General features: G+C 41.0%; 1 protein-coding gene across 9 annotated transcripts in view; it reads left to right on the top strand.

Moving 5' to 3' along the window:
* Positions 1 to 12848, top strand: part of VEPH1 (ventricular zone expressed PH domain containing 1) — a 209302-nt gene that overhangs the window by 24399 nt on the left and 172055 nt on the right. The window contains exon 1 of one of the 9 annotated variants that reach the window (XM_006123466.5): positions 8341 to 8469. The exons of the other annotated variants lie outside the window; for them this stretch is intronic. The gene's annotated coding sequence lies outside the window, so the exon portion shown is untranslated. Of the gene's footprint in view, positions 1 to 8340; positions 8470 to 12848 lie in introns of those variants that run through there. 9 annotated transcript variants of the gene reach the window in all.

The raw sequence follows: 12848 nt of genomic DNA on the forward strand, positions 1-12848 counted from the left end.
TATTCTTTCTCTGATCTGTATATTTAAATCTAAATTATTTGATATAGTGGGAGGCTGTTTGTAATTCTGCATCAATCTGAACACTGTTTGTGTGCTAACTAACATTTAGTTCCTGGAATATAAATATAATCTTTAGTTCATGCTAAAAATAGAAAGCAAAGAGCTATTGGTTCCTGTTGTGAATTGGTACCAGAGTACCAACAACATTAAAATTTACTTGAAACACTCCTGCTTCAGCATTTTGTAGCATGTCTACCAATGTCCATCCATGTGCGGAATCAATTTTGTCACGTGCACCAAGGCATGTACAGACAAGCACCACCAGTAGAAACACATGTTTCTGGCTCTAGGGTCTTTGAGCACTCTGCTAATCAGCTGGGTGACATTTGAATCTCCTCTGGGCATCTGCACAAGCCCTCATCTTACAGGGAACACTGATGTCTACCATAATGCCACACTGCAACCCAAAACCATAATCATGTGTAATGTCCAAAATATATTGACATGTAACAACCAAGAGTGAAGTGTGGAGAAAGGTGGAAAGAGTTGAGGAATTCCATAAATTCCCTTTTGGATACACTTTTACACCAGTCTAATCTAGTATAGATCTTTTTTGTCCTAGCCCAATGATGATTTTCACTCAGCAGGTGTCTTACCTTGGTATGTTAGAGCATAATCTTGTCCATAGTTCCTGTCTGCTCCTGAAGTCACCTGTAATGGGTGTCTGGAGCCCATCATGGACATGGCATCACTCAGGATTTTTGTGCTGTGTGCTCAACCTACTTTTGGAGCTGGGAACATACTGATGTGCATTATTAAGTGACTTGCCCCACAAGGTATTCACCATTTCGCTCATCAAGTGCCAAAGTGGTCAGCATTGAGTGCCTCCAGTTTTGGATGTTCAATTGAAGGAAACCTTGGGTCAGATTTTTCACAACTTCAGTAGAAGGCTGGTCTGCATCTTTGAAAATCAGACTCCAAAGGTATGTCTAGACTACATGCCTCTGGCGCCAGAGGCATGTAAATTAGACTACCTGACATAGTCAATGAAGCTGGGATTTAAATATCCCTGGCTTCATTAAAATAAAAATGGCCACTGTGCTGTGCCGGCTCAGCTGATCGTTGGCACAGCGTGGCAGTCAAGACACGGATCGGTCGACAGGGAACGCCATTGTCAACAGCTCCCTTATGCCTCGTACTGACATACCCCAACTGTCTGCAACTAGGTGCCCCAAATCAGACCAGTTAGGAAAATTTTGCCTCTTCTTTGGGTTTTTTCCTTGCATGCTTCAGTTGCTTAATAAATTTAAGAGTTCTCCCTTTCTGCACTTTTTTCAGTGACATGGCACCATGAACAGAATTTGGCATCAATACTTTCATTATAAATCCTTTAAAAATAAAGATTGTGGCTGCAATTTTTGCAATATTTGTTTTGCTTAAGTTTAATGTTATTTGCAGCCTAGCCCACTTGTATTTCTAAATTCTTTATTTCGGTAGTATCTAAGCACCTAAAGTCATATTGAGACTCACAGTTTGTTGTTCATCCAGAATTCACCTTGCTGTTTGCTGCACATAGATGCCTTTAAACTTGGAATTTGTATTGTTTCTCTTCTGTTATGACAGCAATTCTTTTGCAGAGAGGTGAGTTTTGCATCAAACTCTGAAGCCTGCCAGGTTAGATTTCATTCCGAGCGCCTCTAATAAGGAGTTATGATAAGAATTCTGTGCCCCCAGCTACCAAGACATCACTTCTGTCACTAGTATCTTTGAGATCCCCAAAGAGAGTGCCTTTGTCTCAATGGGTTATGGAAAGAGAAACAGGTCCTAAAATACATTTTAAATGGCCATTAAAATTAGGAACTGGACTTTGGTTTAGATCTGGATATGCATAGAGTACCAGTGGAAGAAGCAGAACGTCTAATGTTACATGTCTGACATTTTTTCTGCTTAATTATTATTAGTCATGTTTACTATAATAGCTGAAGACCAACCAAAAATAGAGCTGCATTGTGCCAAGTACTGTTCAAACACAGAGGAGTAGATGATCCCTGCCTTGATGAACTTACAATCTAAGTAGACAAGAAAGGGTGAAGAGAGGGGTGTGATAGTAGCAAGCAGCATGCTAGTTCCACTATTTTGATGTAATTTTTTTGGTGGGGAGGAGGGCTACTTAGTTGCTAACTTGTTTTATATCAGAGAACAGACTGAGGTGTGAAATAGCATCAAGAAGCAAATGATGGGGGTTAAGGAACCCCTCCTTGGAGGAAGTATTACCGACCACATTGACCCTACAGCAAATGTTATTTTAGTGGCCTGTGACACTGGTTTCCTTGTACAGAGAAGCAAAGGGAATAAAAGGCTGGATTAAATCACGTGAATATGCTATAGTTTGCTCACAATAATACATTTTTTTCTAGAAATATGAAGCAAACAGCATAAGCTTGTAATGAACACGGAAGTACTTAAAAACTTCTCCACTTAAGAGCTGAAATGTCCTGCATGGGATAAATCTTTTCAGCAGTGTTACATAATGAAAATTTTAAGGCGATTTGCCCTAAGTAGAAGTTAAGACACTGTAGCTTATTGAAGAAGTAGCCGCAGTATCAGAGAGTTTACAGTAAGGCAATGTCTTCTGGCATTGTCCTTAATATATTCTATAATGGAATCTCTTTAAGATGGGAAGTGAGACCATTATGAGAGACTGAGGCTATGTCTACACTACAGAGTTTTTCCAGAATACCACAGGTATCCCGGAAAAACTCTGCTGTGTCTAGAGAATGCGTCCGCTTTTTCAGATCAGTTTCCGAAAAAGCGGGCACATTCTTTCGGAAGCCCTGTCTTCCTCATTTTATGAGGAATAAGGGCTCTTCCGAAAGAGGAGGTTTTTTCCACATTTGGCCCCATGTAGATGGGCCAAATGTCGGCAAAGCCTCTTCCAAATAAAGAACTGGAAAAAGGTACACAAATTGCAGTTTGCAATTTGTGTACTTTTTTCCAAAAAAGAACGGCAGTGTAGACATAGCCTGAGATGTCTGATTTTTCCCTTTGCAGAGATACAAATCTGGAGTAAATCCACTAAAGGCATTGTTATTATACTGGTGCAAAACTGATACAAATAAGAGGAGAATAAGGCCTGGAACCCTTTTTGAAATCTGGAGATGAAGAGGGCCAGATTCTCAGAAGTGAGCTGAACTCTTTTGAAAAATTTTCCACTTATTTTGGTGCCTAAATGGAAGCTAAGCTTTGATGAAAACCGGGCCGATATAAGATGCAGAAACCTTTATAGTTTTCTAGAGTATACCCCAAAACATCACTTTTCTTAGAGGAGGAGATTTAGAATCTTCCATTTGAAACAGTGAAAGTCTTGCTGAATAATATCCTGTGCTTTGATATCTAAAATACACACATACCAGTTTAGTCTCTAATTAGTTATAACTAGCTGGAGTTACCCGGCGTTGCTCAGGAAACCAGAGGAACAAAATGTAGAAAAACAGTAGTCCATTATTTTTTTTTTGAATGGTAGAAAAGCTGCACTGATTTCTATAGGGATTAAAATATAGGTCCGCGTCATCCCTGGAGGGGGTGTGTGCAACCCCAGGTGGAGGGGAGGTTACACACGGGAGGGGCACCCCAGCTCGCCTCCAGGGCTGCAGGTGCTGTAGGGGGCAGGGCGGGTGCCCAAGCTATTGTGTGCATGGGGGTCGGGGCGCTGCATGCCGGCAGCGGGTGGAGGGGAAAGAGGGTCGCTTATGTAACATTGCGGGCAGGAGGGGGCGAGTCCTGGATGGCGCTGGGGGCCGCAGGCAGTGGGCTTGGGACCTAGGGAGGGCAGGGTGGCCCCTGCAGCGCAGTGTAGTGGGTTACTTTTTGATTTTTACAGCTTGAGTTCGGGCCCAATTGGGTCCAAAAGTACCTTAAAACCTTCTCCTGGAGGAAAGGTTATCCCATGCAAAGTTTGGTTGCGGTAGCTCTTATAGTGTCCAAGTTATTAGCGCACAAACTTACACACATTCTCCTTTATATATTAGCTATAAACCAGCGGTTGGCAACCTTTCAGAAGTGGCATGCTGAGATTAATTTATTCACTTCTATTTACGGATCTGTGTGCCATTGATAGTTTTAAAAGTCAATAATATTCCTACTTAAATTTTAGCAGCTTCATTAATAAATAAATGAAGACGCAGATCTTACCATTTAGTTGAAACAAAATACAGGACTATGTAGCACTTTAAAGACTAACAAGATGGTTTATTAGATGATGAGCTTTCGTGGGCCAGACCCACTTCCTCAGATTAAATAGTGGAAGAAAATAGTCACAACCATATATACCAAAGGATACAATTTAAAAAATGAACACACATGAAAAGGACAAATCACATTTCAGAACAGAAGGGGGATTAGCTCGCAGACATTTACCTTTCCCCACCTCTAATACCATTAGTTCACAGACATTTACCTCCCCCCCTCCGCATCCCCCTTCTGTTCTGAAATGTGATTTGTCCTTTTCATGTGTGTTCATTTTTTTAATTGTATCCTTTGGTATATATGGTTGTGACTATTTTCTTCCACTATTTGATCTGAGGAAGTGGGTCTGGCCCACGAAAGCTCATCATCTAATAAACCATCTTGTTAGTCTTTAGAGTGCTACATAGTCCTGTATTTTGTTTCAGCTACACCAGACTAACACGGCTACATTTCTATCATTACCATTTAGTGTGATCTTTGCCATTGCTTTCCCTTGCTGAGCTCTCCAAACTTGGGTCCCATAGCAATCAGTTAGTCAATAAGTCTCACATTTAGGATTAAAATCCTACTGTATGTACAACTTGGGCTGTGTAACACTGTATTAATAAACCGCCTCTTTCGAAGGGGCACTCAGAGGAATGAAGCTCCCTGCACTTTGTCAAGGACAGTGCAATGGCTGGCCTGGCAAATGGCAGCTGAGGAGCAAGTTAATAAGGGATGGGGGCCATGGGGAGATGCAGGCTTGCAACCCCCCCAGCTGAAGAGAACTTTCATGCCTTCTTGCTAGGGACCCAGGTGCCAATGCAACTTTGGGGCATAGAGTCCCTTGCACGTTTTCCTCTCCCCTCAACCATCTTCACTAGGCCCAGAGCTGCAGCCTGGGCAGCACTCACTCGCTAGCAGGGGCCCAGCAGCAGTGGGGCTGGCAGCTGGGCATGACTTCAGTACCGTCTTTAGCCTGCTTGCTGGGAGCACCGTGAGGCAGAAAGGAAGGTGAGCGGAGCAGGGAGCGCTGAGGCTGCAGGGCTGGGGCTATGCAATAGGGTGGAGAGTGGTGGGCTGGAGGAGGTGGGGATGGGACTCCTAGGCAAAGGCAGTGAGGGGGCTGGACGGTGGCTCTGCGTCCCCATCCCTCTCCAAAGTAGGAAAGCAGTGCCCTAGAGCAAGCTCCCTTTGTCCCCATGGCTGCCGCACCCCAGCTCAGCTCCAGCAGGCCCCTGGGAACTGGCTCAGGAGCACCTCCAAGTGCCCAGCTATTGTGCACACAGCCTAACCTTCTGCGGAAGGGGGAGAGCGCTGGCCACTCATGCACCACGAAAGCCCAAAGCAGCCCAATCTGTGGCCTCTCTGCATGCCCTCTTGCAGCTGTGTGCTGGCCAGGAGGTTCCAGCAGCAGCACAAGCTCCCAGCGCAGCAACAGCTGCATGCAGGTGAGGGGGGCTGAGCTCCCGCTGCGACCATGTGCATGTCACTCAAAATCATCTTGCATGCCACCGATGGCCATTTATGACATACGTGCTCTATGTTGCCGACCCCCGATATAAGCTAATTAGAGACTAACGTGATGTGAATGAGACACGATTTCCAAAGATTATTTGCAACATACAGGGTGAACCTCTTTAGTCCTCATTCACTGGTCTGACAACATCCACTTATCATGGGTGTGGCCACATTTCCCACAATCCCATAAAGTTTGTTTACAGCCACCAGTCCTGGCTTTCTGTGTTCTGTGCTGTTCTTTGGCTCTAATTTATCCCCAATGTCTTTTAAGAACCCAATAAGCAGTGGAAATGTTGGTAATGCTGCTAGACAATATTGACCTCTTGAGGTTTGGCAGATTATCTGGTTTGGTGCTGGTCAGGTTGTGAGAGTGCTGGTCTAGAGAGGTTCAACCCATACCATATTGGTTTTTAACATTATATTATCTGTTGGTATAATTCCCATTGACAGCAATAGAATTTCATAAGCAAAGCATTTGGTCCTATATATCAATAGAATAGTTGCTTTATGGTTTTTTACCATATGCCCAGTTAGGGGAGCAGTGTGATCTAATGATTTGTGAAGGGGACTAGGAATCAGGATTCTGTGCCCTGGTCTACAGTAGGGAGTTATTTCGAAATAATCCCTCTTATTTGGAAATAACAAGTGGAGCATTCATATGACCAAGCCCATTAATTTGAAATAACAGGCTGGTTTATTTTGAAATCTGTACTCCTGATTTCCTCGTGGAATAACACTTACTTCGAAACTGTTATTTCATAATAGCATTAGTGTGGGTGCTCCAATGCTGCTGTTTTGAAATAACTACTCCCCAGAGTAATTCAAAATAATTATTCCCCAGTGCTTCCTGGGGCTCTAAGTCGAGGTAGCACATCCACAATAATGGAGCCTGCCTCGGACTAATTTCGAGGCTCCCCTATAGTATGGACACGCTATTTGAATTTTGCTATTTCGGGACCTATTAAATTGATTTTAGTTATTTTGAAATAGTTTCCTTATGCCCTCTGTGTCTGTTACAGATCTTACTGCAGACTGAGTGACTTCAGGCAAATCACTTACTGTTTTTGTTCACCAATTTACCCATTTGTAACATGAATGTAATGATTACCAATTAAACAGGACTGCATGGTATTATTATTAATATTATTAAATTAAATTAAATTAAAACAGACAATGTTTGTAACCTTTCACCTCTGAAAATTCAAGTATCTCTGAAGAAGGGTAGACTTGGTGATTGTAAGGAAGGGTCCCACTCATAGGTGACTGGTTCCTGTGATGGGGGTAGGGGGTGCAGGGAGGACCACCCAGAGGAATAGGAACAGGTATGTGGGGGCAGTCCATCTAGTAATTAGAATTTTGACAGTGGCACATGAGGGCGGTACACCTCCCAAGTGCAAATACCAGTCACCTATATATGGCCCCACTTCACTAATTAACCATTAAGGAGATAGAGGTTGAAATCCTGCCCTTGCTGAAATTGTTGGGAGTTTTGCCATTGATTTCATTGAGGCCTTAATTTCATAGAATTTGACCAGAGGGGACCATTAAATCATCTAGTAATCCTGCATGACACAAGCTCTTAAATGCAACCTGGTTAGCTCTGTATAGAGCCCAATAACTTGTGTTTGAATATAGTATATTTTCTGGAAAGGCATCCGCTCTTGATCGGAAGACATCAAGAGATACAGAATGAACCATTTCACTGGTAGTTTATTCCAATCGTTAATCATCTCACTGTTCAACATTTATGCCTAATTTCCACTTAGATTTTTTTTTCTGGCTTCAGATTGTAGCCTCTGATTCTTCTAATGTCTTTCTCTGATGGATTAAACAGCTATTTAATGTATGGTAATTTCTCCCCATGAAGGTACCTGTAACCCCATTTATTTCCTCACATGGCTCTTGAAGAGTTGTTTACCATTTAATACATTGATTCTGGTTTCAATATGGTTGTGTAACCACGCCCAGACAACAGTCTTGAGAAGTTAAAATTCAGGAGCTTGTAGGTAAAATATTGTTTCCAAAAGCTCAAAGAGAGAGTTCTTGAATTTCAAATTGTAACATCAAAATGGGTGTTCAAGGAATGGACACAGAGAATAATTTCATGACTCATGCATATTTGTAGATCATGTGTGCAGAAATTGTGTTATGCTGTTTATTAAATTGATAAAAGCTCAAGTAAACTTCAGACATGGATTAGTATACATGCAATGGTTTATGGAATGGCCTCACTAATTCTTCGGGATAGAAAAGCTTCTCTCTAGCTGTTTCATTCACTTGTTCTCTTTCAAAAAGTATAAGCTTACTGGAGTCTTTTTACGTCCTTCCCAGGGAAGGATAGCTTTCCACTAACACAGAGAGTTTTGTTTTCTTTATTAGAAACAACTGCACTTGCTTTGAGTAGGCTTTGTATTTGTCCCAGGAACAGAGCATTTCATTCAGATAAGGCCACTTTACATTTAAGTTCATTCTAGTCAAGTCACCTGATCAAGCCATTGGTAACTTTTAGGCGCTTTAGTCTGCATTCCTTGAATTTCTTACTCCTGGCACTGTAATTAACAGCTCCAGGTTCACTGCTTAACAGTAAATTCCATAAATTTCCACTTGTTATGCCCTTGGATATTGCCTGTTGTAGCACAAAGGCAAAGCAGCATATCAGCGTAGAGTTTTCAACTCTGAAGCTGTAAGTGCCACTAAAGAATGTCATTGGGGAGTCACGCACAGGTAAAAGAGAATTAGTTTGTTTTTGACATTCTGTGAATTTTCATCTTTAAATTTAAGAAATACTGACTATGGATATGGAGGGCCTGCTTCTCTTACTCATGTCAGTGTAATTTCATTGACTTCTGTTTAGTTACTCCCAATTACCCCATTGTAATTGACAGGAGAATCTGGTCCACTGTGCTTTCATTTTGGATTATTTAATTTGCATGTCTTTTACTAGCTCGCTTACTGTTTTGTTGTGAATAGTCCAGAAAAAGTAAATTTCTCTGTGCCGATACAAACCTATTTAGTTAAAATATAAAATCTAAAAGAGTGGGCTCACTGTAGGATCAATGCTGGGTGGTAGGAATGTTGTTATTTAAACAGAGACTGTTGTTTCACTGAATTGTTTCCTCTGTGCTTGGCCTCCCTTTTGACCTTTGTTTGACATTTTACAATTGTTTCTAGGAAAAAGGCACAAAGCCAGTGATTATATCACTATAAATTGTATGATGTGATTATAATTTTAGGTCTGTACATCGAGTTACAAATATATAAGTGATCTAAAGCTATAGGTTTTTAAATGTGAAATGTTTACTTACAACAGTGAAGACAGAGCTCAAATTAAGGTCCCAGGTGAGATTAATTTGTGTGGCCTTGAGTCGGTAAGATTCATTGTGAGATACACTTTATTGAACCTCTTACTCTTAGAATCAATGAGGATTCTTTATGACAAGAATGATTAATGTACTGATAAAATTTTGCTTTGGACACAGCCCACTGATAACACCCATTTATATTTTTAAAATCCATATAACTTGAAGCATCTTCCGTAATGTAAGCTCTCCACATTTTTGAAATGCCATTTAACATTGTGTCAAAAATATATGAAGTGTGTATGCAGTGAGTCGGCATTTCCAGAGCCACCCTTATCTAGGACTGACACCAGTTCTAAGTGGTAGCATCACATAGCTAGGACCAATCAGTGTATTGGTGGAAACTGTACCTGGGAATTTGGGAATTAATAATACAGTGAAAAGTTTCATATTTGACATATAATATACATATTGCTCTTTTCTGTCTTGCATGAATGCACTGAGCCCACCAGTCAAAATGCGGTCCCTGACCTGTTCTGGGGCCTACAGGCTGTTATAGAGATTGAGTTCTCTTGGAGAGTTTCACTTTGGTTTCATCTCTTGGTTTTTTGGTCAATGTTTATGCACAAAAGGTCACCAATGGACATAAAACCTCTCAAATAAATTATGAAGAGGGGTCACTAGGGACTGAGGTGAAAAAGTCTTGGGCAGGTCAGAAACAGTGTCAGTATCGCAAGTATACAGCCTAAGGGTACATCTATACTGCATGGCTATTTTGGGATACCTACAGTATCCCAAAATACTATACTGCCTCTATACAAGACAACTGGTATTTCGAAATATTTTTTGAAATAACAGGCGCGCTATTTCACCATCCCGGTATACCTCGTTGCACGAGGGCTAAGAGATGGCCCAAAATAGCACATTATTTTGAAATTTGGTGCTGTGTAGACATGCCAAATTTCAAAATAGATTCAAAATAAGATACACAATTTGTGCTACACAAATAGCATCTCTGATTTTGAGTTTGGGGTGCTGTGTAGACCCTAAGTGAGATGAATCTGGATGGGATCAGGATCTGTAAAACCTAAATCCAGCCATGTTTTGAGCTATTCTTCTTACATCCAACAACGAGTAGGGATAGCTTTCATTTGGGACTCACTCCCTGTCATTTCTAGAGGCTTTGTATGGCAGATTGCTATCAGTGATGCAGCAGTTTTATTCAATGCAGATATTCCAGGCAAATATGGTTACACTTCATTTCTTTTGGCTCTTACACTTTTTATATCTAGCCTTACCATACAACCAACCAGCTCACAAATAAATCATTCTGTGCAAGATTCTGTCTTTAACATGCGTACACTACACACATTTCTCCTTAACTCCAAACACTTTCAGACATGTTTTTCTTTCAAAGCTCAGAATATTCACACTTATGGGCAAATTGTGCTCAGCTACATTGGTGTAAAACTAGAGTATCCCATTGAAATAACTGATAAAAAAAACAAAGAGCAGATTCTCACCAATAGTCTTGATAGCTGCTAAGAACTAGACTCAGGAAGACATTTGTGGAACCTACTAACTCATGAACAGTTCAGACCATCCTTGCTATAAGCCCATGATATGTTCCAAAAACCTTGAACTTATGGTGAAACAATTTACAGCGAGGAATTTTTTCTCCGTGGCTGACATCCATTTGCGCAAGTTGAGGCTTTTTTGTGTGACTTAAGAGCAGGGTTTGGGAGGACTTAACACATCAGTTCCTACAGGTGTCAACGACTTTAGTTCGGAACAAATGTATACTAGGACGACTTATAGTGGGGACGCCCTGTACTATATGCTCTTTTATCAAAAATTGTGCTGTTTATATCAAGCATCTATGTACTAGAATGATAGATAGATCTTTGATTAGGTTGAAATTACCTGAATTTGTTCCATTTATAGATACACCTAACAGCAACATGTAAGTATATTTACTTACGTTGTTTGGGCTCTGGAGGAGTCTTTTTGGCATGAAACAGGAGGTAATAGTCTAGTTCACATTTTCTCTTCTGTGATTTGGAACCTTGGATTAATTTCATGACACACATTACAAGATGATATTCATGAACAGGAGAGTACTTCTGAGGAGAGCAGCAGAACTGATAAAAGGGTTGAACTGCTTTCAAGACCGAAGTCTGTATGGCTTCAGGAAGAGATGACTGGCAGTGTGAGATAGAAGTCTAAGATATATGAAAAATGGAGAAGAATGATTTATGCAGTGGGGAATGATGAGAACTAAACAAAAGTAAGGAAGCTTAAATATCAGGCAAAACTTCTTGGCCATTGGAGCTATTAAATAATGCAATTGTTTGCCAAAGGAAATGGTGGCAGCCCCATCATTTGGAATGTTTAAAGCTGACCCAGACAGAACACTAAAAAATAGGGACCAATTCTCCTTTGGTTGTGGGACATGAAAATAATCTAATAGCTCATTTCCATACCAAATCATGTGTTCTGTTGTGTCCAAGATCTCTAAGTTAAAAAGTCACCAAGTAAGTTAGGCATTGACAATATAATGTAAATTGACACATTGTAGAGGTCTTACAAAATAAGGCTATTTCAATGGCAAAGGAAAGCGTTTTAGATTGTATTGGCTTAAGACACACTTCTAGGTTGTCAAACACTCATTTTTATATGTAACAGAGCTGCAGCATTCTGAGTATTCTATTTTTATTCTTTGCCTTCTCAGAAAAGATTTCTTATTATTTTAAGTAGGCTTATAAACTTTCTTCTAATATCTGTGTTTAATTTACTGAGGTCATGTGATGTGTATTTTAGTTTCCTCTGGTGATTATGATGAAATGTAAAGATTTGCTGCTGTTTGCATATTTTTGTGAGTGTTTGCAAATGTACTTTAGCCTTCACATGGTTTATTCTTTTCTCTGTGTGATTTTAGTTGGCAGAATATGTCTAGCATTGCAGAGCTGCAGGTCCTGTCTCCAGCTGTATCTGAGATATTGTAGCCTTTGAAGGGTATTCGCCCGTGTTCCTGCTCACTATGATTTGTGTCACTTCTCTGTGTTGAGAGAGCAAACTTTGGCTTTACTTGCTCCAGATCCTTTCAATACTCAGGGTGCAGACGTAGAACATATCACTATAGTCACCCTGCCTCAATTTCCCTCTTGGTTGTCTAATCAACTCACATGAACCTTCTTTAGAGCTATAATTCATGAAGTCCTTGCAAAACAAGTACACAGTTTCTTAAGCCCTTCCTCGGGCCTTCCAATTTACCTTTGTTCCAGAGATTCTAGCTCTCTCTGCTGTTCAATTCCCTCTGAAATTGGGAGCTCTGTTAGTCCCACTTTGGCCTTCCCCCAATTTTTATCCAACCCTCAGTTCCTGTACTTTGTGGGGTATTGAAAGCTGTTAAAATTATGAGCTACAACTTTAAAATTATGTTGCTTTTTGGTGCTGCTTGCAGATTAGGGAGCACTGTAGGGATGTGTGTGATCTGGGCCTACCTGCTATCAGTTTGCAGCGAGCTAGCCCACAGTCAAGTGGGTTGCGCCTCTCTGTTTCAGGCAACAGCTTGCTTTGTCGCTCCGTTTTTGGGTTCCTGTGCGTTACGGTTCTGGAGTTTTTTAGAAAGACAGCAGTGCTATGTTGCAACTTGCCAGAATGATTTTTTTTATGTATTTACTGAATTCTCTGTGTGAATGCTGTGAACAAACATGCTCAGAAAGTGGGGTCAACAGCCTTGCTGGGCCCCTGGGAAAGACCAGGGAAGTGTGTGTGTGTGTGGGGGGGGAAGTTGCTCTGTGC

This window comes from Pelodiscus sinensis, chromosome 10 (assembly GCF_052426305.1).
Source record: "Pelodiscus sinensis isolate ZL-2025 chromosome 10, ASM5242630v1, whole genome shotgun sequence".
In the NCBI taxonomy this organism is placed as follows: domain Eukaryota; kingdom Metazoa; phylum Chordata; order Testudines; family Trionychidae; genus Pelodiscus; species Pelodiscus sinensis.